Source organism: Nuphar pumila, chromosome 3 (assembly GCF_984573655.1).
Source record: "Nuphar pumila chromosome 3, dmNupPumi1.hap1.1, whole genome shotgun sequence".
Taxonomy (NCBI): domain Eukaryota; kingdom Viridiplantae; phylum Streptophyta; class Magnoliopsida; order Nymphaeales; family Nymphaeaceae; genus Nuphar; species Nuphar pumila.
In genome coordinates, this window is record NC_143251.1 from 99565562 (window position 1) to 99593103 (window position 27542).

Genomic DNA, 27542 nt, shown 5'->3' on the forward strand with positions numbered 1-27542 from the left:
AATGCACTCTTAACATCAATATGATATAACTTAAAGTTCATGTAACTAGCAAAAGCAAGCATCATTCGAATTGACTCCAATCGAGCCACCGATGCATAGGTTTCATCAAAATCTATGCCTTCTTCTTGATTATAGCCTTGCTTTGTTTCGAATGACTTCGCCATTTTCGTCCAGCTTATTTCGGAAGACCCATCTTGTTCCAATTATTGGATGATCCTTTGGTCTGTCAACTAGATCCCATACATCATTCCTAGTAAATTGGTTAAGTTCTTCAGACATGGCCAAAAGCCAAAATTCATCATCACAAGCCTCATTGATATTCTTTGGTTCTATTTTAGATATGAAAGCAATATTAGCAATATATTGCAATTGCCTTCTAGTTTGGACACCACTCTTTATATCTTCAATAACTTGTTCATGTGGATGATTGAGAACTTCTTTCCAAACCGGTTGAAGAGGAACATTTTCTTGAGAAGTACTCTTTATCAAAGGTTCTTCTTGAAGTATTACTTCTTCTCCTTCGCTTAGAGGTATAACCTGCTCATAATTCTCATCAAATGCAACATGTAAAGATTCTTCAATGCAAGATGTTCTTTTATTAAAAACACGATAAGCTTTACTTCTAGAAGAATATCCAAGAAATATTGATTCATTTGATTTTAAATCAAACTTATCAAGATTATCTTTGGTATTTAACAAGAAGCATTTACTACCAAAAATTTTGAAATATGAGATCTTTGGTATACGATCATAATACAATTCAAAACATGTTTTATGTAAAATTGGTCGAATAAGAATACGGTTTAAAACATAACATGTTGTATTTATTGCTTCAGCCCAAAAGTATTTTGGTAAATTTTTATCTTGAAGCATGGTTCTAGCACATTCTTGCAAAGTTCTATTCTTTTTTTCAACAACTCCATTTTGTGGAGCTGCTTTAGGAAAAGCAAAGTTGTGAGATATATCATGTAAATCACAATACTTTAGAAAATATTCATTTTCAAATTCACCGCCACGATCACTACGAATTTTAATAATAGATGTAGATTTTTCATTTGTAATTCTTCTACAAAGTTTGGAAAATTCAGAAAAAGCATCATTTTTGCTTTTTAGAAAAATCACCCATGTAAATCGAGAATAGTCATCTACTATAACAAAAGCATACTTGCTACCATTCAAACTTTGAATTCTAGATGGTCCAAATAGATCTAAATGTAAAAGTTCAAGAGGACATTTTGTTGAAACTATATCTTTTGTTTTAAAAGAACTCTTGATTTGTTTACCCATTTGGCAAGGATCATATAAGTGATCCTTCTTATATGGTATTCTAAGCAGGCCTCTAACAAGATTATTATTGGATAACTTGAAAATAATTTTAAAATTAACATGTTCAAGTCTCTTGTGCCATAACCATTGAATTGCATTTGAAACAATAAGACATTTTTCATTAAAAGTGGGTAACTCATCTAGATAAAGTTCATACACATTGTTCCTTCTTTTACCTTTAAAAATGATCTTTTTAGATTGAAAATCAGAAATTAAGCATAAATCATGTTCAAAAGAAACAAGAAAACCTTTATCACATAATTGACTAATGGATAATAAATTATGCATTAAACCATCTACTAAAAGAACATTTTCTATCAAGGAAAATTTTGGATTACCAATATTACCAATACCTATTACTTTTCCCTTGTTATTGTCACCAAAGGTGACGGTTCCTCCATCCTTACTTTGGAGGGTGGAAAATAACTCCGGCCTTCCAGTCATATGTTTGGAACAACCGATGTCCAATATCCATTTGCTCCTTATTTTGTGTACCTACAACAAAATTAGAAGACAAAGCATTTGACCCCTTTCTATTTTTGGGTCCATGAGAGTTAGTCTTAGGAACCCATATCCATTTGGATTTTGGTTTCCTTTGATAATAAATATTCTTTTTATAAAAAGATTTAGCATTTCTAGAGTAATCATGTCTAGGCTTATAAGCATTATAAGTTCCATGATTAGATGCATTTCTAGAAAATTTAGTTCTTTGAACAAATGGTTGAGAATATTGTCTTTGATTCTTCACCACATAGTTTGGTCTATTTTGAGTATCAAAGAAGCTATATCCCAATACGGTTTTATTAACCGAGCATCTTTGAGAACCAAGAAGCCTTTCTAGATTCTCTTGACTATTTGTGAATTTGGTCACTATAGAAAGAAGATCATTTGATTTTTTTTTTAGTCTAGTTGTTTTTTTTTGTAAGAGATTGGTTCTAATTCCAATTTCTTTTATCTCAAATGCTTGACAAGAGTTTTCCTTCTTAAGATCTTCTATCTCTTGAAGTAACACTTTGTTTTGAGAGTCAAGAGTTGAATTTTCAGTTTTTAACTCTTTGTTTTTAGAACTTAGACTCTTAAATTTAGCATATAAATCATTAAATGCTTCTAATAAATCATCATAGCAAATTGACTTACCGAGTCTTCTTGTGCTACAAAGTACATGTTGGCGACTTTTTTATTTGATTCTTCATTGGATAAGGAGTCACTATCATCCCAACATGCTTGAAATGCCTTTTTTTCTTGAATTGGTCCTTGGGCTTGATTTTGAGAAGAGGACAATCTTTCTTGATATGTCCTGCCTTTTTGCAGTTAAAGCACTTGACTTCATTTGGATTGGAAAAATCTACTTTCTTTACCTTTCTTTGAAATCTTCCCCTTTTGATGAATCTTTTGAATTGCCTTGTGATGAGAGCAATATCTTCATCTTCAACTTCTTCTGAATTTTCAGAGTCAGAAGTAGCCTTAAAAGCAAGAGATTTCTTCTTGGGTTCTTCTTCTTGTCTGTCTTGAAGTTGGACTTCATATGCCACTAAGTTACCAACCAAATCTTCAAGAGTGAGAGTGTTTAAATCATTTGATTCCTCAATAGCTGTGGTTTTTCTCTCCCATTCAGGAGTTAAACACCTTAGGATTTTTCTGACTAAATCCACTTGCGAATATTCTTTTCCAAGGGATTTTAGAGTGTTAGTGATATCGGTCATTCTTGTTACCATATCTGATATAGATTCATTTTGCTTCATTTTAAACAATTCAAATTTATGAACTAAAGAAGCAATTTTAGATTCCTTTACTTTTGACGTACCTTCGTGAGTCACGAGAAAAGTATGCCAGATTTCATTTGCTGTAGAGCATTGAGAGATGCGATTGAACTCTACCTTGTTAATCGCACAATACAATGCATTCATAGCCTTGGCATTAAGTGAAGCAGTCTTCTTTTCTTCATCAGTCTATTGATTGAAATCAGTTAATGGCATTTGGTACTTTTCTGAAACAACTCTCCAAATTTCGAGATCCATGGATTGCAAGAATATTGTCATTCTCACTTTATAGTATCCATAGTTTGTTCCGTCGAAGAGAGGAGGACGAACAAGGGAGCAACCTTTTTTGTGCTGAGATGTTGTTGTTGCCATGCTAGATGATGGTCAAATCAAAATAATAGCAAACCTTCTCTGATACCAAATGAAAGTGCAGTAGGATCGAGGCAACGAGCACTAGAGACGGGGTGAATAGTGCTTTTATAAATTGTCTGCGGAATTTTGATGGATTTTGCAATTCGCAAAGTAATCACACAAAGGAACTCAAGAATTTATTCTGGTTCGGTCTTTTCCGACCTACATTCAGTCCCCATGCAAAACCAGCTTGAGATTTCCACTATCAAACTTGTGTAACTACAAGATCATACAGACCAAATCCGGTCTCACTTTCAGAAACACACCTACTGAAAGCAAACAGCTCCTTTAAACCAAGGAGTCCTTCCTTTTACAGAAAAAATAAATAAGTAACAACTTATAAAACAACCTATGAGCCCTTCTTATGAATGCAAATGAGATGCAATTGGCTTTTGAGGTTGTTGAAATACTCAACTCACAAATTCACTGTCTTTCAAAAAAATTTGAGTGAAAAACTGAAGTGAAAAATATCACGTGAGTGAGAAAATGAATATGAGTGAAAAGCAAAGAGTAATTGATTCAAATTGATTGAATTGCAGTGCTTTTGAGTGTAAAATGCACTCATATTTATAGTTGAAATATTTCATACGTTGAGGGTATGAAAGGGTGTCAAAACAGTCTATTTTGAACGATCAAAACGTTTGAAAAATAAAAAGACACGCCTTTTTAAAGTTTCAGGAAAAACAACAAAATTAGTCGACTGGAACAGTAGTTAGTCGACTGATAATTAGCTATTAGTAGACTGACAGTTATCGTCGGTCGACTGATTTGTTTATCGAGCCGTTTGAAAATCTGAACTTTTGAAACTTAGTCGACTAGAGAAAAAATTAGTCGACTGATAATATTATCAGTAGACTGAAAAACCTTTCAGTCGACTGCTGCTAAATTTTTCTGAAAATACATGTTATGTTCAGTCGACTGATAAAATCATTAGTCGACTACTGCTAAATTTCCAGAAAACAGACATTCTGTCTGGTCGACTGATAAAGTCATTAGTCGACTAATTTGACAAAAATGATATTTTGTTTAGAAAATTTGGCGCAAAAAAATTAGTCGACTGGTGAGTCTATTGGTCGACTAATAAACATGAAAATTTAATAAAAGAGTCTTCTAAAAAGATTTTCATGAAAGGTTCTTTTAGAAAAGCTTTTCAAAAGACTTTTTAGCTGAAATGCAACCGAAATATGCACTCTAATTAAGGCTCTTACAAGAATATAAGACTTTTAATGAATTTAACATTTGCACACTAGTCTTCAAAGATTCTGCATCGAGTTCTTCAATGCTTGTCATATTTCTTCATTGCCTTAGCTGAAATGCAGTTGATTCACTTGCTTATCATCAAAACCTTGTACTTGAAGTATCATGTACGACTTCATTGTCGTAACAATCTCCCCCTTTTTTATGATGACAAACTTAATCAAAGATGAAGCATTTAGATGCATAGATGGAGATTTTACTCCCCCTATCAATATACTGCACACCATTAAAAGTTAGTACATTCAAAGCACATATATCACATATTGATTGGTTTGCATTTTCACCATTACTTCATGCATTTCCATGCATGTGTCTACCAAGTTCTATCTTTTTCTCCTAATTTCTCATTTCGCATGCAAGGTCTATCTTTTTCTCCCCCTTTGTCATAATAAAAAAGAGTAAGGGCAGAAATAGCATAAGCAAAATGTAAATTCAAGTTCAAAATATTACAACCCATAAAGTATCAAAGTTCAGTAAAGACAGAAAATAAAGATCAGAAAAGTGAGTTGAGCAACTCCTTGATTGCAGTAATATCTTTCTGAATCGAAGAAAGTTGTTGAGTCACGTCTTCACGAAAAGTGTGTTGATGCAGCTCCAAAGCTTCCAGTCGCTGCAAAACTTCATCATTGTCTTGACTAGTAGAAAATTTCTTTTGTTTTTCTTGAGATGAAGATGTCACAGAAGATGGTGAGGGTTCAAAAATTGATGGTTCAGATGGTTCAGTTTGATCAAAGTTTAAAGGAGGCAGATATTTGATTTTCATTCGTTTAAAAATAGTTTGATCAAAGAACTCCTTTTGCTCAATATATTTTTCATTGGTTAAGGGTACTTTGAAATATCTGAAAATACGAGTAAGAAGACATCCATAAGGAAGAAATGGTTTTTGTTTCCACAAATTAGTAAAATACACATTGGCCCAATTTACAGAAATATTTCCAAAAAAGACATAAAGAGTCATAGATAGATCTGTGGAATAGTAATCAAAACAACCAGTTTTAGGTAGAACATTATGGGCAAGGATTCGTCTAGCAATGCGTGCATGAGTTTGAAGATTAGTATTTTTGAAAGGAGGACATGAGGTGCACCGGGAAGAAAAAATTGTTCAAATTTTTTTTCATCATTAAGTTCAATAGTATTGAAAAGAGTGTTTGAAGGTGGAATTTCTAGGATTTGTCCAAGCAGTTTAGAATCAAACTCAATTTCAACATCGCGAACAAGAGAGGAAAGAACTCCAGTTTCATGATCAATTTGTAAATTTGTGTAAAACAAGTGGATCAGAAAAGGATAATGAAGGGAGTCTGCACTGGCATCAAAAAGATGTGAAATACCTGGAAATAATTCTCCATATTTGTAACGAGAAAACATGTGAAAGAGGACATTTAGGTCTGGTAAAATAGAAAGTGCAGAAATCGATCCAAAAGTATCATATAAAAGAGGATTTTGGAGTAATCTAAGAGAAAATCCATGTCTTGCTGGAGGTGTAGGAGGAGGAGATCCTTGTGCGGATGTAGTCTTCTGACAAGGCATGGTTAAAATAGATTCACCCAAAAAAAATTTCAGTTGCAGAGAATAATTGATCAACAAAGTCGTTGAGAAGAACAGTTGAAGATGGTGTTGATGTCGGCTTCCAAATGACGTCCGGCGGGAGGAAGATATTTGTCGTCGTGCAACAGAAACACTTTGTGCAAAGTGAACGATGTGCCTTCAAATTCGTTGGTAGTGGCAAAAATAATCAACAGTAACAACCCACTGAAAAGGGATGTCGATTCTCCACAGATTTTAGGCAAGAGGGAAGAGACGAGGAGGAGTCCGCGGTGGAAGACGGCAGGTGAGAGGAGGCTGCCACAAGGGGATTCCGGCGAGGACTAAAGAGGCACCAGTCACGGCAAGAGGATTCCGATGAAAAGTCAAGAGACTCCCTATCACGGCCAGAAGATTCCGGCGAGGAGAGGTTCAAACGGCACTCCGAGGGTTTTTTGGAAGAGAGAGAGAGGGTTTTGTTTTTCAAAGAGTTTTGTTTAAGAAAAATGAAAAGGTGCGTAAAAATGAAACGATGCATTAAAAACCAAGGGGTATCGGGTCCTTTTTAAAAAAAAAATAAAAAAAATATCATTCAACTAGATTTTTATCGGTCGACTAATAAGGTGCGACTCATTCTGTAAAATTTTTAAAGCATCAGTCGACTAGAAATTTATTGGTCGACTAATATGGTGCGTTTTTTGAGATTTTGTTCAAAAAATAGCATTTTATAAATCCAAAAACGAGCAAATGCCTAGTTTTCTCTTAATTCTCATAAAATCTTCATTTTTAAGTGGTTTAGTGAAGATATCGGCATGTTGTTCATTAGTGAAAATAAAAGTTAATGAAATATCTCCTTTTAACACATGATCTTTTAAGAAATGATGTCTAAATTCAATATGCTTAGTTCTTTAGTGCTGAACAGGATTTTTCGAAAGATTTATAGCACTAGTGTTATCGCAATAAATAGTTGTTGTGAAGTAATTCAAACCAAAAGCTTTTAAGGTCTGTTTCATCCATAGTACTTGTGAACACGCTAAACTAGCCGCTATATATTCTGCTTTAGTTGTTGAGAGTGACACTGAATTTTGCTTTTTACTAAACCAAGAGACTAAAGAATTTCCTAAGAAATGACAAGTTCCGCTAGTACTCTTGCAATCAGATTTACTTCCTGCAAAATCTGCATCACTATATGAAACTAAATCAAAGAAAGATGAATTTAGGTAAAACAAACCAAAATTTGAAGTATCTTTCAAATAACAAAGAATTTGTTTTACTGCAGTTAAATGAGATTCCTTTGGATACAAACACTAAACATAATATCAGGTCGACTAGCAGTTAAGTATAATAGAGATCCGATCATACCTCTATAGAGCTTAGTATCTACATTTTTACCATTTTCATCTTTATCAAGAGAAGTAGTTGTACTCATAGGATTTGTTCTTGATTTCGATGAGTCCATCCCAAACCTCTTGAGAAGTTCTTTTGTATACTTAGCCTGATTGATGAAGATTCCTTCTTCAGTTTGATTTATTTGAAGTCCAAGGAAGTAGTTTAATTCGCCCATCAAGCTTATTTCAAACTCTTCCTACATAGCTTTAGCAAACTCTTTACAAAGAGAATCATTAGTAGAACCAAATATTATGTCATCAACATAAATTTGCACAATAAGAATATCTGAATTAAGATTTTTAATAAATAAAGTAGAGTCTACCCGACCAATGGAAAAACCAGATTGTTCTAGAAAATTTCATAGTCTTTCATTCCATGCTCTTGGTGCTTGTTTAAGTACGTACAAAGCTCTTTTTAATTTGTAGACTTTTTCTGGATATTTCTCATTTTCAAAGCTTGGAGGTTGCTCTACATAAACTTCTTCATTTATGTGTCCATTTAAGAATGCACTCTTAACATCAATATGATATAACTTAAAGTTCATGTAACTAGCAAAAGCAAGCATCATTCGAATTGACTCCAATCGAGCCACCGATGCATAGGTTTCATCAAAATCTATGCCTTCTTCTTGATTATAGCCTTGCTTTGTTTCGAATGACTTCGCCATTTTCGTCCAGCTTATTTCGGAAGACCCATCTTGTTCCAATTATTGGATGATCCTTTGGTCTGTCAACTAGATCCCATACATCATTCCTAGTAAATTGGTTAAGTTCTTCAGACATGGCCAAAAGCCAAAATTCATCATCACAAGCCTCATTGATATTCTTTGGTTCTATTTTAGATATGAAAGCAATATTAGCAATATATTGCAATTGCCTTCTAGTTTGGACACCACTCTTTATATCTTCAATAACTTGTTCATGTGGATGATTGAGAACTTCTTTCCAAACCGGTTGAAGAGGAACATTTTCTTGAGAAGTACTCTTTATCAAAGGTTCTTCTTGAAGTATTACTTCTTCTCCTTCGCTTAGAGGTATAACCTGCTCATAATTCTCATCAAATGCAACATGTAAAGATTCTTCAATGCAAGATGTTCTTTTATTAAAAACACGATAAGCTTTACTTCTAGAAGAATATCCAAGAAATATTGATTCATTTGATTTTAAATCAAACTTATCAAGATTATCTTTGGTATTTAACAAGAAGCATTTACTACCAAAAATTTTGAAATATGAGATCTTTGGTATACGATCATAATACAATTCAAAACATGTTTTATGTAAAATTGGTCGAATAAGAATACGGTTTAAAACATAACATGTTGTATTTATTGCTTCAGCCCAAAAGTATTTTGGTAAATTTTTATCTTGAAGCATGGTTCTAGCACATTCTTGCAAAGTTCTATTCTTTTTTTCAACAACTCCATTTTGTGGAGCTGCTTTAGGAAAAGCAAAGTTGTGAGATATATCATGTAAATCACAATACTTTAGAAAATATTCATTTTCAAATTCACCGCCACGATCACTACGAATTTTAATAATAGATGTAGATTTTTCATTTGTAATTCTTCTACAAAGTTTGGAAAATTCAGAAAAAGCATCATTTTTGCTTTTTAGAAAAATCACCCATGTAAATCGAGAATAGTCATCTACTATAACAAAAGCATACTTGCTACCATTCAAACTTTGAATTCTAGATGGTCCAAATAGATCTAAATGTAAAAGTTCAAGAGGACATTTTGTTGAAACTATATCTTTTGTTTTAAAAGAACTCTTGATTTGTTTACCCATTTGGCAAGGATCATATAAGTGATCCTTCTTATATGGTATTCTAAGCAGGCCTCTAACAAGATTATTATTGGATAACTTGAAAATAATTTTAAAATTAACATGTTCAAGTCTCTTGTGCCATAACCATTGAATTGCATTTGAAACAATAAGACATTTTTCATTAAAAGTGGGTAACTCATCTAGATAAAGTTCATACACATTGTTCCTTCTTTTACCTTTAAAAATGATCTTTTTAGATTGAAAATCAGAAATTAAGCATAAATCATGTTCAAAAGAAACAAGAAAACCTTTATCACATAATTGACTAATGGATAATAAATTATGCATTAAACCATCTACTAAAAGAACATTTTCTATCAAGGAAAATTTTGGATTACCAATATTACCAATACCTATTACTTTTCCCTTGTTATTGTCACCAAAGGTGACGGTTCCTCCATCCTTACTTTGGAGGGTGGAAAATAACTCCGGCCTTCCAGTCATATGTTTGGAACAACCGATGTCCAATATCCATTTGCTCCTTATTTTGTGTACCTACAACAAAATTAGAAGACAAAGCATTTGACCCCTTTCTATTTTTGGGTCCATGAGAGTTAGTCTTAGGAACCCATATCCATTTGGATTTTGGTTTCCTTTGATAATAAATATTCTTTTTATAAAAAGATTTAGCATTTCTAGAGTAATCATGTCTAGGCTTATAAGCATTATAAGTTCCATGATTAGATGCATTTCTAGAAAATTTAGTTCTTTGAACAAATGGTTGAGAATATTGTCTTTGATTCTTCACCACATAGTTTGGTCTATTTTGAGTATCAAAGAAGCTATATCCCAATACGGTTTTATTAACCGAGCATCTTTGAGAACCAAGAAGCCTTTCTAGATTCTCTTGACTATTTGTGAATTTGGTCACTATAGAAAGAAGATCATTTGATTTTTTTTTTAGTCTAGTTGTTTTTTTTTGTAAGAGATTGGTTCTAATTCCAATTTCTTTTATCTCAAATGCTTGACAAGAGTTTTCCTTCTTAAGATCTTCTATCTCTTGAAGTAACACTTTGTTTTGAGAGTCAAGAGTTGAATTTTCAGTTTTTAACTCTTTGTTTTTAGAACTTAGACTCTTAAATTTAGCATATAAATCATTAAATGCTTCTAATAAATCATCATAGCAAATTGACTTACCGAGTCTTCTTGTGCTACAAAGTACATGTTGGCGACTTTTTTATTTGATTCTTCATTGGATAAGGAGTCACTATCATCCCAACATGCTTGAAATGCCTTTTTTTCTTGAATTGGTCCTTGGGCTTGATTTTGAGAAGAGGACAATCTTTCTTGATATGTCCTGCCTTTTTGCAGTTAAAGCACTTGACTTCATTTGGATTGGAAAAATCTACTTTCTTTACCTTTCTTTGAAATCTTCCCCTTTTGATGAATCTTTTGAATTGCCTTGTGATGAGAGCAATATCTTCATCTTCAACTTCTTCTGAATTTTCAGAGTCAGAAGTAGCCTTAAAAGCAAGAGATTTCTTCTTGGGTTCTTCTTCTTGTCTGTCTTGAAGTTGGACTTCATATGCCACTAAGTTACCAACCAAATCTTCAAGAGTGAGAGTGTTTAAATCATTTGATTCCTCAATAGCTGTGGTTTTTCTCTCCCATTCAGGAGTTAAACACCTTAGGATTTTTCTGACTAAATCCACTTGCGAATATTCTTTTCCAAGGGATTTTAGAGTGTTAGTGATATCGGTCATTCTTGTTACCATATCTGATATAGATTCATTTTGCTTCATTTTAAACAATTCAAATTTATGAACTAAAGAAGCAATTTTAGATTCCTTTACTTTTGACGTACCTTCGTGAGTCACGAGAAAAGTATGCCAGATTTCATTTGCTGTAGAGCATTGAGAGATGCGATTGAACTCTACCTTGTTAATCGCACAATACAATGCATTCATAGCCTTGGCATTAAGTGAAGCAGTCTTCTTTTCTTCATCAGTCTATTGATTGAAATCAGTTAATGGCATTTGGTACTTTTCTGAAACAACTCTCCAAATTTCGAGATCCATGGATTGCAAGAATATTGTCATTCTCACTTTATAGTATCCATAGTTTGTTCCGTCGAAGAGAGGAGGACGAACAAGGGAGCAACCTTTTTTGTGCTGAGATGTTGTTGTTGCCATGCTAGATGATGGTCAAATCAAAATAATAGCAAACCTTCTCTGATACCAAATGAAAGTGCAGTAGGATCGAGGCAACGAGCACTAGAGACGGGGTGAATAGTGCTTTTATAAATTGTCTGCGGAATTTTGATGGATTTTGCAATTCGCAAAGTAATCACACAAAGGAACTCAAGAATTTATTCTGGTTCGGTCTTTTCCGACCTACATTCAGTCCCCATGCAAAACCAGCTTGAGATTTCCACTATCAAACTTGTGTAACTACAAGATCATACAGACCAAATCCGGTCTCACTTTCAGAAACACACCTACTGAAAGCAAACAGCTCCTTTAAACCAAGGAGTCCTTCCTTTTACAGAAAAAATAAATAAGTAACAACTTATAAAACAACCTATGAGCCCTTCTTATGAATGCAAATGAGATGCAATTGGCTTTTGAGGTTGTTGAAATACTCAACTCACAAATTCACTGTCTTTCAAAAAAATTTGAGTGAAAAACTGAAGTGAAAAATATCACGTGAGTGAGAAAATGAATATGAGTGAAAAGCAAAGAGTAATTGATTCAAATTGATTGAATTGCAGTGCTTTTGAGTGTAAAATGCACTCATATTTATAGTTGAAATATTTCATACGTTGAGGGTATGAAAGGGTGTCAAAACAGTCTATTTTGAACGATCAAAACGTTTGAAAAATAAAAAGACACGCCTTTTTAAAGTTTCAGGAAAAACAACAAAATTAGTCGACTGGAACAGTAGTTAGTCGACTGATAATTAGCTATTAGTAGACTGACAGTTATCGTCGGTCGACTGATTTGTTTATCGAGCCGTTTGAAAATCTGAACTTTTGAAACTTAGTCGACTAGAGAAAAAATTAGTCGACTGATAATATTATCAGTAGACTGAAAAACCTTTCAGTCGACTGCTGCTAAATTTTTCTGAAAATACATGTTATGTTCAGTCGACTGATAAAATCATTAGTCGACTACTGCTAAATTTCCAGAAAACAGACATTCTGTCTGGTCGACTGATAAAGTCATTAGTCGACTAATTTGACAAAAATGATATTTTGTTTAGAAAATTTGGCGCAAAAAAATTAGTCGACTGGTGAGTCTATTGGTCGACTAATAAACATGAAAATTTAATAAAAGAGTCTTCTAAAAAGATTTTCATGAAAGGTTCTTTTAGAAAAGCTTTTCAAAAGACTTTTTAGCTGAAATGCAACCGAAATATGCACTCTAATTAAGGCTCTTACAAGAATATAAGACTTTTAATGAATTTAACATTTGCACACTAGTCTTCAAAGATTCTGCATCGAGTTCTTCAATGCTTGTCATATTTCTTCATTGCCTTAGCTGAAATGCAGTTGATTCACTTGCTTATCATCAAAACCTTGTACTTGAAGTATCATGTACGACTTCATTGTCGTAACAATCTCCCCCTTTTTTATGATGACAAACTTAATCAAAGATGAAGCATTTAGATGCATAGATGGAGATTTTACTCCCCCTATCAATATACTGCACACCATTAAAAGTTAGTACATTCAAAGCACATATATCACATATTGATTGGTTTGCATTTTCACCATTACTTCATGCATTTCCATGCATGTGTCTACCAAGTTCTATCTTTTTCTCCTAATTTCTCATTTCGCATGCAAGGTCTATCTTTTTCTCCCCCTTTGTCATAATAAAAAAGAGTAAGGGCAGAAATAGCATAAGCAAAATGTAAATTCAAGTTCAAAATATTACAACCCATAAAGTATCAAAGTTCAGTAAAGACAGAAAATAAAGATCAGAAAAGTGAGTTGAGCAACTCCTTGATTGCAGTAATATCTTTCTGAATCGAAGAAAGTTGTTGAGTCACGTCTTCACGAAAAGTGTGTTGATGCAGCTCCAAAGCTTCCAGTCGCTGCAAAACTTCATCATTGTCTTGACTAGTAGAAAATTTCTTTTGTTTTTCTTGAGATGAAGATGTCACAGAAGATGGTGAGGGTTCAAAAATTGATGGTTCAGATGGTTCAGTTTGATCAAAGTTTAAAGGAGGCAGATATTTGATTTTCATTCGTTTAAAAATAGTTTGATCAAAGAACTCCTTTTGCTCAATATATTTTTCATTGGTTAAGGGTACTTTGAAATATCTGAAAATACGAGTAAGAAGACATCCATAAGGAAGAAATGGTTTTTGTTTCCACAAATTAGTAAAATACACATTGGCCCAATTTACAGAAATATTTCCAAAAAAGACATAAAGAGTCATAGATAGATCTGTGGAATAGTAATCAAAACAACCAGTTTTAGGTAGAACATTATGGGCAAGGATTCGTCTAGCAATGCGTGCATGAGTTTGAAGATTAGTATTTTTGAAAGGAGGACATGAGGTGCACCGGGAAGAAAAAATTGTTCAAATTTTTTTTCATCATTAAGTTCAATAGTATTGAAAAGAGTGTTTGAAGGTGGAATTTCTAGGATTTGTCCAAGCAGTTTAGAATCAAACTCAATTTCAACATCGCGAACAAGAGAGGAAAGAACTCCAGTTTCATGATCAATTTGTAAATTTGTGTAAAACAAGTGGATCAGAAAAGGATAATGAAGGGAGTCTGCACTGGCATCAAAAAGATGTGAAATACCTGGAAATAATTCTCCATATTTGTAACGAGAAAACATGTGAAAGAGGACATTTAGGTCTGGTAAAATAGAAAGTGCAGAAATCGATCCAAAAGTATCATATAAAAGAGGATTTTGGAGTAATCTAAGAGAAAATCCATGTCTTGCTGGAGGTGTAGGAGGAGGAGATCCTTGTGCGGATGTAGTCTTCTGACAAGGCATGGTTAAAATAGATTCACCCAAAAAAAATTTCAGTTGCAGAGAATAATTGATCAACAAAGTCGTTGAGAAGAACAGTTGAAGATGGTGTTGATGTCGGCTTCCAAATGACGTCCGGCGGGAGGAAGATATTTGTCGTCGTGCAACAGAAACACTTTGTGCAAAGTGAACGATGTGCCTTCAAATTCGTTGGTAGTGGCAAAAATAATCAACAGTAACAACCCACTGAAAAGGGATGTCGATTCTCCACAGATTTTAGGCAAGAGGGAAGAGACGAGGAGGAGTCCGCGGTGGAAGACGGCAGGTGAGAGGAGGCTGCCACAAGGGGATTCCGGCGAGGACTAAAGAGGCACCAGTCACGGCAAGAGGATTCCGATGAAAAGTCAAGAGACTCCCTATCACGGCCAGAAGATTCCGGCGAGGAGAGGTTCAAACGGCACTCCGAGGGTTTTTTGGAAGAGAGAGAGAGGGTTTTGTTTTTCAAAGAGTTTTGTTTAAGAAAAATGAAAAGGTGCGTAAAAATGAAACGATGCATTAAAAACCAAGGGGTATCGGGTCCTTTTTAAAAAAAAAATAAAAAAAATATCATTCAACTAGATTTTTATCGGTCGACTAATAAGGTGCGACTCATTCTGTAAAATTTTTAAAGCATCAGTCGACTAGAAATTTATTGGTCGACTAATATGGTGCGTTTTTTGAGATTTTGTTCAAAAAATAGCATTTTATAAATCCAAAAACGAGCAAATGCCTAGTTTTCTCTTAATTCTCATAAAATCTTCATTTTTAAGTGGTTTAGTGAAGATATCGGCATGTTGTTCATTAGTGAAAATAAAAGTTAATGAAATATCTCCTTTTAACACATGATCTTTTAAGAAATGATGTCTAAATTCAATATGCTTAGTTCTTTAGTGCTGAACAGGATTTTTCGAAAGATTTATAGCACTAGTGTTATCGCAATAAATAGTTGTTGTGAAGTAATTCAAACCAAAAGCTTTTAAGGTCTGTTTCATCCATAGTACTTGTGAACACGCTAAACTAGCCGCTATATATTCTGCTTTAGTTGTTGAGAGTGACACTGAATTTTGCTTTTTACTAAACCAAGAGACTAAAGAATTTCCTAAGAAATGACAAGTTCCGCTAGTACTCTTGCAATCAGATTTACTTCCTGCAAAATCTGCATCACTATATGAAACTAAATCAAAGAAAGATGAATTTAGGTAAAACAAACCAAAATTTGAAGTATCTTTCAAATAACAAAGAATTTGTTTTACTGCAGTTAAATGAGATTCCTTTGGATACAAACACTAAACATAATATCAGGTCGACTAGCAGTTAAGTATAATAGAGATCCGATCATACCTCTATAGAGCTTAGTATCTACATTTTTACCATTTTCATCTTTATCAAGAGAAGTAGTTGTACTCATAGGATTTGTTCTTGATTTCGATGAGTCCATCCCAAACCTCTTGAGAAGTTCTTTTGTATACTTAGCCTGATTGATGAAGATTCCTTCTTCAGTTTGATTTATTTGAAGTCCAAGGAAGTAGTTTAATTCGCCCATCAAGCTTATTTCAAACTCTTCCTACATAGCTTTAGCAAACTCTTTACAAAGAGAATCATTAGTAGAACCAAATATTATGTCATCAACATAAATTTGCACAATAAGAATATCTGAATTAAGATTTTTAATAAATAAAGTAGAGTCTACCCGACCAATGGAAAAACCAGATTGTTCTAGAAAATTTCATAGTCTTTCATTCCATGCTCTTGGTGCTTGTTTAAGTACGTACAAAGCTCTTTTTAATTTGTAGACTTTTTCTGGATATTTCTCATTTTCAAAGCTTGGAGGTTGCTCTACATAAACTTCTTCATTTATGTGTCCATTTAAGAATGCACTCTTAACATCAATATGATATAACTTAAAGTTCATGTAACTAGCAAAAGCAAGCATCATTCGAATTGACTCCAATCGAGCCACCGATGCATAGGTTTCATCAAAATCTATGCCTTCTTCTTGATTATAGCCTTGCTTTGTTTCGAATGACTTCGCCATTTTCGTCCAGCTTATTTCGGAAGACCCATCTTGTTCCAATTATTGGATGATCCTTTGGTCTGTCAACTAGATCCCATACATCATTCCTAGTAAATTGGTTAAGTTCTTCAGACATGGCCAAAAGCCAAAATTCATCATCACAAGCCTCATTGATATTCTTTGGTTCTATTTTAGATATGAAAGCAATATTAGCAATATATTGCAATTGCCTTCTAGTTTGGACACCACTCTTTATATCTTCAATAACTTGTTCATGTGGATGATTGAGAACTTCTTTCCAAACCGGTTGAAGAGGAACATTTTCTTGAGAAGTACTCTTTATCAAAGGTTCTTCTTGAAGTATTACTTCTTCTCCTTCGCTTAGAGGTATAACCTGCTCATAATTCTCATCAAATGCAACATGTAAAGATTCTTCAATGCAAGATGTTCTTTTATTAAAAACACGATAAGCTTTACTTCTAGAAGAATATCCAAGAAATATTGATTCATTTGATTTTAAATCAAACTTATCAAGATTATCTTTGGTATTTAACAAGAAGCATTTACTACCAAAAATTTTGAAATATGAGATCTTTGGTATACGATCATAATACAATTCAAAACATGTTTTATGTAAAATTGGTCGAATAAGAATACGGTTTAAAACATAACATGTTGTATTTATTGCTTCAGCCCAAAAGTATTTTGGTAAATTTTTATCTTGAAGCATGGTTCTAGCACATTCTTGCAAAGTTCTATTCTTTTTTTCAACAACTCCATTTTGTGGAGCTGCTTTAGGAAAAGCAAAGTTGTGAGATATATCATGTAAATCACAATACTTTAGAAAATATTCATTTTCAAATTCACCGCCACGATCACTACGAATTTTAATAATAGATGTAGATTTTTCATTTGTAATTCTTCTACAAAGTTTGGAAAATTCAGAAAAAGCATCATTTTTGCTTTTTAGAAAAATCACCCATGTAAATCGAGAATAGTCATCTACTATAACAAAAGCATACTTGCTACCATTCAAACTTTGAATTCTAGATGGTCCAAATAGATCTAAATGTAAAAGTTCAAGAGGACATTTTGTTGAAACTATATCTTTTGTTTTAAAAGAACTCTTGATTTGTTTACCCATTTGGCAAGGATCATATAAGTGATCCTTCTTATATGGTATTCTAAGCAGGCCTCTAACAAGATTATTATTGGATAACTTGAAAATAATTTTAAAATTAACATGTTCAAGTCTCTTGTGCCATAACCATTGAATTGCATTTGAAACAATAAGACATTTTTCATTAAAAGTGGGTAACTCATCTAGATAAAGTTCATACACATTGTTCCTTCTTTTACCTTTAAAAATGATCTTTTTAGATTGAAAATCAGAAATTAAGCATAAATCATGTTCAAAAGAAACAAGAAAACCTTTATCACATAATTGACTAATGGATAATAAATTATGCATTAAACCATCTACTAAAAGAACATTTTCTATCAAGGAAAATTTTGGATTACCAATATTACCAATACCTATTACTTTTCCCTTGTTATTGTCACCAAAGGTGACGGTTCCTCCATCCTTACTTTGGAGGGTGGAAAATAACTCCGGCCTTCCAGTCATATGTTTGGAACAACCGATGTCCAATATCCATTTGCTCCTTATTTTGTGTACCTACAACAAAATTAGAAGACAAAGCATTTGACCCCTTTCTATTTTTGGGTCCATGAGAGTTAGTCTTAGGAACCCATATCCATTTGGATTTTGGTTTCCTTTGATAATAAATATTCTTTTTATAAAAAGATTTAGCATTTCTAGAGTAATCATGTCTAGGCTTATAAGCATTATAAGTTCCATGATTAGATGCATTTCTAGAAAATTTAGTTCTTTGAACAAATGGTTGAGAATATTGTCTTTGATTCTTCACCACATAGTTTGGTCTATTTTGAGTATCAAAGAAGCTATATCCCAATACGGTTTTATTAACCGAGCATCTTTGAGAACCAAGAAGCCTTTCTAGATTCTCTTGACTATTTGTGAATTTGGTCACTATAGAAAGAAGATCATTTGATTTTTTTTTTAGTCTAGTTGTTTTTTTTTGTAAGAGATTGGTTCTAATTCCAATTTCTTTTATCTCAAATGCTTGACAAGAGTTTTCCTTCTTAAGATCTTCTATCTCTTGAAGTAACACTTTGTTTTGAGAGTCAAGAGTTGAATTTTCAGTTTTTAACTCTTTGTTTTTAGAACTTAGACTCTTAAATTTAGCATATAAATCATTAAATGCTTCTAATAAATCATCATAGCAAATTGACTTACCGAGTCTTCTTGTGCTACAAAGTACATGTTGGCGACTTTTTTATTTGATTCTTCATTGGATAAGGAGTCACTATCATCCCAACATGCTTGAAATGCCTTTTTTTCTTGAATTGGTCCTTGGGCTTGATTTTGAGAAGAGGACAATCTTTCTTGATATGTCCTGCCTTTTTGCAGTTAAAGCACTTGACTTCATTTGGATTGGAAAAATCTACTTTCTTTACCTTTCTTTGAAATCTTCCCCTTTTGATGAATCTTTTGAATTGCCTTGTGATGAGAGCAATATCTTCATCTTCAACTTCTTCTGAATTTTCAGAGTCAGAAGTAGCCTTAAAAGCAAGAGATTTCTTCTTGGGTTCTTCTTCTTGTCTGTCTTGAAGTTGGACTTCATATGCCACTAAGTTACCAACCAAATCTTCAAGAGTGAGAGTGTTTAAATCATTTGATTCCTCAATAGCTGTGGTTTTTCTCTCCCATTCAGGAGTTAAACACCTTAGGATTTTTCTGACTAAATCCACTTGCGAATATTCTTTTCCAAGGGATTTTAGAGTGTTAGTGATATCGGTCATTCTTGTTACCATATCTGATATAGATTCATTTTGCTTCATTTTAAACAATTCAAATTTATGAACTAAAGAAGCAATTTTAGATTCCTTTACTTTTGACGTACCTTCGTGAGTCACGAGAAAAGTATGCCAGATTTCATTTGCTGTAGAGCATTGAGAGATGCGATTGAACTCTACCTTGTTAATCGCACAATACAATGCATTCATAGCCTTGGCATTAAGTGAAGCAGTCTTCTTTTCTTCATCAGTCTATTGATTGAAATCAGTTAATGGCATTTGGTACTTTTCTGAAACAACTCTCCAAATTTCGAGATCCATGGATTGCAAGAATATTGTCATTCTCACTTTATAGTATCCATAGTTTGTTCCGTCGAAGAGAGGAGGACGAACAAGGGAGCAACCTTTTTTGTGCTGAGATGTTGTTGTTGCCATGCTAGATGATGGTCAAATCAAAATAATAGCAAACCTTCTCTGATACCAAATGAAAGTGCAGTAGGATCGAGGCAACGAGCACTAGAGACGGGGTGAATAGTGCTTTTATAAATTGTCTGCGGAATTTTGATGGATTTTGCAATTCGCAAAGTAATCACACAAAGGAACTCAAGAATTTATTCTGGTTCGGTCTTTTCCGACCTACATTCAGTCCCCATGCAAAACCAGCTTGAGATTTCCACTATCAAACTTGTGTAACTACAAGATCATACAGACCAAATCCGGTCTCACTTTCAGAAACACACCTACTGAAAGCAAACAGCTCCTTTAAACCAAGGAGTCCTTCCTTTTACAGAAAAAATAAATAAGTAACAACTTATAAAACAACCTATGAGCCCTTCTTATGAATGCAAATGAGATGCAATTGGCTTTTGAGGTTGTTGAAATACTCAACTCACAAATTCACTGTCTTTCAAAAAAATTTGAGTGAAAAACTGAAGTGAAAAATATCACGTGAGTGAGAAAATGAATATGAGTGAAAAGCAAAGAGTAATTGATTCAAATTGATTGAATTGCAGTGCTTTTGAGTGTAAAATGCACTCATATTTATAGTTGAAATATTTCATACGTTGAGGGTATGAAAGGGTGTCAAAACAGTCTATTTTGAACGATCAAAACGTTTGAAAAATAAAAAGACACGCCTTTTTAAAGTTTCAGGAAAAACAACAAAATTAGTCGACTGGAACAGTAGTTAGTCGACTGATAATTAGCTATTAGTAGACTGACAGTTATCGTCGGTCGACTGATCTGTTTATCGAGCCGTTTGAAAATCTGAACTTTTGAAACTTAGTCGACTAGAGAAAAAATTAGTCGACTGATAATATTATCAGTAGACTGAAAAACCTTTCAGTCGACTGCTGCTAAATTTTTCTGAAAATACATGTTCTGTTCAGTTGACTGATAAAATCATTAGTCAACTGCTGCAAAATTTTCAGAAAACAGACATTCTGTCTGGTCGATTGATAAAGTCATTAGTCGACTAATTTGACAAAAATGACATTTTGTTTAGAAAATTTTGCGCGAAAGAATTAGTCGACTAGTGAGTCTATTGGTTGACTAATAAACACGAAAATTTAAGAAAAGAGTTTTCTAAAAAGATTTTCATGAAGGGTTCTTTTAGAAAAGTTTTTCAAAAGACTTTTTAGCTGAAATGCAACTGAAATATGCACTCTAAGTAAAGCTCTTACAAGAATCTAAGACTTTTAATGAATTTAACATTTGCACACTAGTCTTCAAAGATTTTGCATCGAGTTCTTCAATGCTTGTCATATTTTTTCATTGCCTTAGCTGAAATGCAGTTGATTCACTTGCTCATCATCAAAACCTTGTACTTGAAGTATCATGTACGGCTTCATTGTCGTAACAGATCCTTCCTAACAATTTTTCTCATGAGAGGGTTTAGTGAAAAACATGTTTTTTTTTTTAAAAAGAGGGTTTCAAAACTATTTTCCATATTTTCTTTTCCATTTTGGTTTTTTTGTTGTTTTTCATTATGTTTTCTATTTTATTTTATTATTTTTTTTGTATTTTGAAATAAATATCTAAAACTATGAGAAAATAAGAGATCTAAAACTATTTTTTGTATTTTTGAGAGATATTTACAAAAAGAAGGGTTTTTTGAGAATTCGGGTTTGAGTTTTGGAAAATTCTTCAGAAAACGGGTTTGGATCCGGGTTTTTAGGAAATATTCAAGTTTTTAACCTCGAATCGAGAAATACAGAGTTGTGGATCCAAACGGATACCAGATGGATCGATCTGAGCCTGTCAAACATTATTTTTGATATTTTTGTAGATTTTGTTTAAAATTTGGATAACGAGGCTCAGATTTGGATTTTGACACTGGATCCGGATCCGAAATTGAGTCAGACATAGAAAAAATGGATTTGATTCCAGTAAATCCAAGAAATAAACTGGAATTTTGAGTCAAAATAACTCAATTTACTCAAAAAATGAGGCCAAGGGCAAAAAGAGAATATTTACAAAATTTTGAAAAAATTGGGGTGTTCACACCAGGTCAAGGTGTCTAAAAGGTCGTACCAGTCCCAAATCCTTTTGGACTGGGTCTGCACTTAGCACACCGGAATGACTAGCTAGTCTGGCTGTTGGTTGCAACCAACAACCAGACTCGTGCTAAGAAGAGTGTCGAGGGTCTGGGTGCACCTGAATGAGCCCAGCTCGGTCCAGAGTGTACCCAACAAGGTTCACCACGCACAGGGGCAGATCTGCCCCAAACAGTGACCAAGAACAGGACCAGAAGATAAACAAAAAAAATATATATTACAGAGGAAAGAAGAAAAAGAAAACAAAGAAATCTAAGAGGAAGAAGAGTAGTGGCGATTTCCTGCGAGAAACCAAGGTAAGCCATGACTGGAAAAAAAATGCAAGGTTTTCATCCATTTTTTTTTTTGAAAAACTGTCGCACAAAGCCTAAGTGAAACAAAAGGGGTTGTAGGAACCAACACAAGGCAATGAGGCGCACAAGGTAGCAACCCTCTCATCGGGAGCACCTTCTTATCCCATGCGTCTAGAGTAGAGAAGCACTTGGCCAAAAGGAAAGAGAGAAAACAAAAAAATACAGCTTGAAAGGAGAAATAATACTACTAAATCCGTCGGTGAAACATGCATGCACAGAGGCATTGTTTTCACGATTTCATGATTCAACTTTCGGGAAACCTCAAAAAGAAAAGTAAAACAAGATGCATGTATTAAACCTTCACCTCGCAAGTTCGGAGGAAGAAGGGAGGTCATGGCTGCAAGGTCTTCCTTTAGCAATGGCTGAACCACACCCCACGATTGGAACTGTGTGAGAGAAGAGAGAGTGGGAGAGAGAAAGAGAGAGAAAGTTCAAAGGAAAAACCGCCCCTTTGGAACTCCCAAAATTTCCAAAGGGGTCTTAAAAGTTGGTAGGTGTGAGATGGACGGTGGGGTTTACTCCTCCAAGATGAGGGGCTGGGAGTGGGTCACGGTTTCCCACTGCCGCCCAGCTCCTCCAACTGTCGTTGAGGATTTGAAAAGCCTTATAAAGCTTTCAAGGGTGCCATGGGGCTGCCGCCCCATGCACCCAATGAGGCGCCTCAAGCCTCATTATGACTCCTCCTCTTGGGAAGAGCCCTTGGGATTTCCTTGAATCCCAAGGCCAATGACTCTTTCCAAGGTCATTATGGCCACACGCCTCTCCCAAGAGAGGATGGTCGACCACCCCTCCTCTCTTTCTAATTGTTTTTTTTCTTTTTAGTTTTTTTTTTGTTAGTTCTCATTTTGGGTAGGGCCAATCGTGGCCCTCCCTTGGATTCCACTTTTAACCCTTTTTACAAAACTGCCATCCTCCCAACTGGTCAATTTGACCAGCTGGTCTCATGGCCAAGGTCATCCCAAGGCCATCCTAAGTGGACGACCACAAACTTGGTCGACCCTTGACCAACAAAAGAAGAATAACTTTTTATATAATTCTCTTTATTAAATGACTTTTAAATGTTCTTGATCATGTATATTTATTTTTATTTTATATTTTTAATGTAATTAGCATTTCAAAGCCTAATCAAGAGAAAGATCTCTAGGAACGAAATGGTTCTCGTTCAAGCCCTCGCTAAGTCACCAAGCGATCTCCCGTAAATCACATGCAGTGATGGTGTTTTTCAATCGTTTGGGCCTCAAATTTGGGGACAACCCAAATATACGTATTATAAACTTGCTCTAAAAATTTTGGAGGTTAATTTGTCATAGATTTCCCTCAATTGCTATTTAATGTAAACTTACGCGATTTTCGACTCGTATCTTCACAAAGGTACAAATATGAAAAATTGTAAATTAAACAAGAATTTTCCAATCACAACACAGTTCGTGTAATATTACCTTAAAATTTATCATGGACCTTACAGACAAAGTCAGGAGAACCTTCATAGTCAGTCTGTTGTCTCATCTAAGGGAGAGGATTCTATTTCATTTGACTTGCATTCCACTGATTTACACCATGAGCAGGTCAAATTTGTTACATCCCTTCAGAGCGGGAATGCATGTCACCCAAGTCAGGAATCAACTCATACACCCCATATCACACTCACTGACGAGTCGATCTCCATTACACCTCAGCAGAAAGGGCAAAGCCCTCAGTTGTTACATTCTTCACATATTCATAAAGCCCCATTTTTTCAGCCTTTAGGATCACCGATTACTTTCAGTAAGCAAGAGGTGCAGATGCAAAAGATGCTTGACCTGGTCAAGCAGTTCATAACCACCCCTTGTTTGATGCTACATTCAGTGATAGTCGGTCGGTCCTCGACTCTTATTTTCTGACTAGTCTCTCAGATGAGACTAGTCTTCATCCTTCTTGTCCACAGAGTCACGATATTACATTTAGAGGTAGAAGGGATGGAAACACAGTACACAGTGTCACAGATGACACTCTTTTTCATAGAGAGCCCGATTGAGTGAGACTTCATATCCATTGATTTCATGGACGATGAAGGATTTTTCCAAGGATCCGTCTGGTTGGGGACGTGAAACTTAGCGCTTTATGGGAGGCAACCCATATCTTGTATAATATTAGATTTTTTCCTTCGTATTTGTAGATTTTATTTGGTTTTATTTTTTTTGTTGTCCATTTCATTCATGAGTTTTCATGTTATGTCATATATACATTGCATTTATTGCATTTATAGAACGTGCATTTTTAATTCATGTCAGGGTGTTTTTACGTTTTTCCCTCATTTATTTCGTCTCATGTGCATTCGCGTAGTTTCATATAAGCATGGGGGAGTGCCACTGGGACAGTGTCATTCAAGCATGGGGGAGGGTGTAGTAGCTCACCTGAATATTTTTGTCTACGTTCTTGCACATGTTTACACATCTCTCATGAAAAGTAGGTTTTTAAAAGAACGAGTTTGAACTTATATGAATGTTATTTCAAATCTAATGTTTTTAGAGGATTTTTAAGCCCCACGAAATTTTTTTCTGACATGAATCTAGAAATTATGGTTGTTTATGCGGATTTCAAAGAAATGATGATAAATACATGTTAGAGTTTATTTTGAATCACAAATATAAATATGCACAGTTTTATTTTTGAAAAACTAAGCAAATGAACAAAAGCGCAAAAATGAGCTCAAAAACTGAAAAAGAGCATGCGTTAGGTTGTTTGGATAATTTCACAATCCTTAGTAGATGAGACTTAGATGTAAGTTGAAACTTTTGAATTCCATTTCGAAAAGAAGAGTGGAAAACTTTGTGATCCATAGTAGCTGAGAACAGACATAAGTTGAAGTGCTTGACTCTTACGTTGCAAATGTGAATGAAGGAAGTCACTTTTATGTCTTAGTTGATATCTTTTGGTATGCATTGAAAAAGTATAAAAGATATTGACATTGCACAAGGCATAAAAGCAGACCACACGCAAGCTATAAAAGAAGAATAAGTGTGCAAAAAGAAAAAGCATGAAAAAAGAAGAAGAAGAAAAAGAAAAGAGTTTAAAAAGAAAAAGTTCAGTGCTTAGAAGTGTGATTGAGAAAATCTGGGCAGAAAACATATGAGTGAGGATAAATAAATAATAACTTATTTTTATTGGATTTTCTAAGAATAAAACATAAATAATTGTGATATTTAGAAAAGTGAAAGAAATTCTTTTTCTGTGGTGGTATATAAAAGACTTTAATTATGTTTGATTTTTTTTGTAACAGAAAATATTTATGAAAATAAAGTCTTTAATTACCTACTACTTGTGAAGATGTGTAATATTATGCATACATGACAGAGATATTTGTGGGTAGCATCACTGCAAACTCTCGTCCACTGGGGTAACCCAGGGGTTGAAAGGGCTTGTTGCATGTGCTAAATGCAACCGTGATTCCTACGAAAGTGAGTTAGTTGATAATTTTGATTTCGTGCATTTGTCTAGTTTGCTCGAGGACTAGCAAAACATAAGCATGGGGGTATTTGATCATGCATATATTTTAGGGATATTTCAGATAAAAATATGCATGATTTCATGAGAAAATGATTTAAAACCCCTATTTTACGCTAGTTTTGAGTAAATGAGCTAACAAGATTTAAAAATAGAAAATGCATGAAAAATAGTGTTATTTTACATTTTAATGCATATTTTAGTTTTTGATATAATTATAGTAGTTTAGTTTTTGAAAAAAATAGAAAAAAATTATTAGAACTAGAATAGCATTAGTATAGATTTTTTTTTAAACATCGTTAAAAGGCAGCATGTTATAAATATATTTTTTTAGAATCAGTTTTCTGGAATTTCTAATAAATTTCAGGACTTTAATTGAAAAGAAAAAAAATCGGTAAACACATATTGATGTCTTTAAAACTCAAAAAAAGGGGAATTTTCAAATTTGTCTCCCCATTTTCGCCTAAGCCATCTCCTTCCCCCTCTGTTCCCTCTCTTTCCTCCTTCTCCAACCACCAAATTCCCCTTCCCCTTCTTTTCCCTCTCTTTTCCCTGTCTTCCCCTTCTCCCTCTTTCTCTTCTTCCTCAATCAGGTGGAGATGGCTCAGTTCGGTGGCGACGTGAGTGGTGGAGGCCACCTCTCTTCTAATCCCTCTGATTTTTATAGTAAGTCTCTCTTCAGCTTCTTCTTCTTTTTCTTTTTCTTTTTCTTTTTCTTTTTCTTTTTCTTCTTCTTTTTCTTTCTTTTCAATCGTTTCTGTTTCTGTTTCAGAAAAAATGAAAAAAAAAATTATAAATCGAACTTTGATCTTAGCATTATCTCTTCATTCCCGATTTTTTGCATCATCATCTTCCAGTTCTTTCGTTTCATTGCATTTTTTGTTCATCGTTTAATTTTCATTCATTACAGCATCACATTTCATTTTCACAATTTTCATTCATTCGTTGTTTTGCATTTTGTTTTCATTCATTGCATTAAATTCTTGTTTTCTGATTCTCGATTTCTTGCATCTTTTGTTTTTTTTTCCTATTTTAAATTTTAATTTCCTATTTTAATTTCATGGCATTTGCTGTTTTAATTTCCTCATTTCCTGTTTTCATTTTTAGTATAGATCTCATCTCATTTTTTATTTCCTGTTTTCGTCATTCACTAACTTGCATGTTTCTTCATTTAGTAGCTTTCTTGTTTTTAATTTCTTGTTTTTTCATTCAGTAGTTTTGTTGATTTCCTGTTTGTTCATTTTTGAATTCTGATGTTTCATTTTGCTAAGTTTTTTTATTTTGCTGAATTTCTGTTTACTAATTCATCACAAATTCCTGTTTCCTTCATCCATTGAAATCCTTGTTTCTTCAATCAGTACTTTACTGTATTTCCTGTTTTGCATTCAATTTTTTCGGTTTTTCATTCATCAATTGTTCCTGTTTCTTTATTCTTTGTTTGTTTTGCAGAATTCCTGTTTGTGCGTCCTTGTATTTTCCTGTTTGTTCATTTTCTATATTTTCCTGGTTGTTCATTATCTGATTATTTGAATTTTTTTACTATGTTGAATTCCTGTTTTCTCACCTTCTGATTTCATGTTTCCTCATTCTTTGAATTTCTCGAATTCCTGACATTCATCTAGTTTAGTTGTTATATTCATTTTTTGCTTTTGTTATTTCATTTTCCATTTTTTTATATTCATTTCCTGTTTTTCAATTCATTTTCCTGTTTTTTTTTTAAAATCATTCATTTCCTGTTTTTTTTTTACATTTTGAATTTCTTTCTTTTTATTATATGAATTTACTGTTTTACAT